The following is a 1967-nucleotide window of genomic DNA, read 5'->3' as shown; positions in this document are numbered from 1 at the left end:
ATATATGTGTGTGTGTGTGTGTGTGTATTTATTTATTTATAAAGAGAAGTTTATTATCAAGAAAATGGTTTATGATTGCAGAGTCCCAAATCCTCAGTGGAAGATAGAGAGAGTTCCTTCTGTGTGTCCATTATCTTAGGAGCTGACCACATCCCCAAGGAAGCATCCCTTGAATTGATTTGCTACTCATAGCCACTCATCATAGAATTAACTATGCCTGTATTAATCTCCATCTTCATGAGAATAATCACATCCCAAGTGCTAGACCTGTGGAAATCCTGGCCTAGTCAAGTTGACACAGAACCCTAACCACTACACTGCCATCTAGCACTTGTCCATTGACCCTTTCTCTCACTGGTTCAACTCAGTTGCCAAATCCCTGATATCTGGCCCTCTTCTTTATAGTAGGGATACTTTGCTTTGGAATAGTTATGTGTTGTGACTGTTGTGCAGCTTTGGATCCAAATCTCCAATGCCCAGGTCAAAGGGAGTGCATAGAATAATGGTGTTAAGATTATAGAGTCCATTTAGGGTTGTTGTGGTGGATTGCAGAGACAAAAGATTGTTGTTTGTTGTTGTGAAGTGCGGTCAAGTCGTTTCTGACTCATAACAATTCTGTATAATAGGGTTTCTGAGGAGCAACTGGTGAGCTTGAACTGCCAACCTTGCAGTAGAAATGGTTTTGCAATCTGGCGTATTAACCCACAGCGCCACACCAGGACAAAAGATGAATGTCCCCAAATAGCTGCAAATTCTGCATTATTTGCCACAGTCTTCCCCCCTCCTCCCTCACCTTGTTGCTGTGCCTGCCACAATACCCTATACTCATAATGTCTTTATGTAATCATCCACCATGTCTGGGCAAAAAGCCCAGTACCACATGACTCCCTGCCATTCTGAGCTGTACACCACTCATGGACACATATGGCTTTCTTACTATTTAGTATAAAAGGGCTCACATCTATTTCCTTGGCATGGAACCAAACCTGCCAGTTGGCTACACTGGAAGCTGTAGTGCTGTCCTGGTCTGCAAGTTCACCTTTGAAATAAAATTAGTATCTCTTTGACTGTCTCCAAGTCATTTTTTCTGTCTCTTGAACACCATTCATTTAGAGGGTTTTTCCTTGTTGGGTTTAAATCCCAAACAAGTATTGTCATTGTTCTTAAGTGCCATCTTGTCAGTTCCAACTCATAACAATCATGGATATGATTTTGGACAAGTGGCTATTGAATTTGAACTACTGAACTTGCAGTTTAAATTGATCTTGCAGTCCAGTGCTTACCCTGGAAAGCATAGCCGGACAGCACAACAAGCTGAAAAGCCTCTCGAATTGTATTCATTTCTTCATCAGACGATTCCACGTATTCGCTCGTGTCCCACCACCCACACGGAGAGCAGGAACTCCTGCAATATGGCGCCCAACGTGGGGCACGAGTAGATAATCTTCTCTGATTAACCCTTTCAGCACAGCAAAGAAGCTGCGTCTCCCATATCAGACAGGAGCGGGTAAGTCTCTTTTAATTGTTTCCATGTGGATTCGTACTCCACTAGAGGGCGCTGCAGGCCCATTGGTACAGACAGACCGATTTCAGAGAAGTGGAAAGTTTAGCAGAACTAAGAGAGAAATGGGCCATTCAGAGTCCAAAGACAGACAGCTTTTCATTGAAAATATTAAACAGATGCTTGCAAAGACTGGTATAGAAGCTGACTCTAATGTGTTAGCAAGATTCTCACATTTTATTCAGTCCTGCTGTCCTTGGTTCTCTGAGGAAGGAATTGTAAATCCAGAGTCCTGGGGAAAGGTCGGTGTGGAAATAAGGAGGTATTACTCCTGTAATGGACCTGAAAATGTTCCAGTAGAGGCATTTGCCTTCTGGAATTTACTTCGTGACGCCTTAAATCCTCGTAATGAAACTACTCATTTTGAACACTCTCTCTCTCCTCCAACTGAGAAATCTCCTCTCTT

This window comes from Chrysochloris asiatica, unplaced genomic scaffold, assembly GCF_000296735.1.
Source record: "Chrysochloris asiatica unplaced genomic scaffold, ChrAsi1.0 scaffold00339, whole genome shotgun sequence".
Taxonomy (NCBI): domain Eukaryota; kingdom Metazoa; phylum Chordata; class Mammalia; order Afrosoricida; family Chrysochloridae; genus Chrysochloris; species Chrysochloris asiatica.
This window is presented reverse-complemented; position numbering follows the sequence as displayed.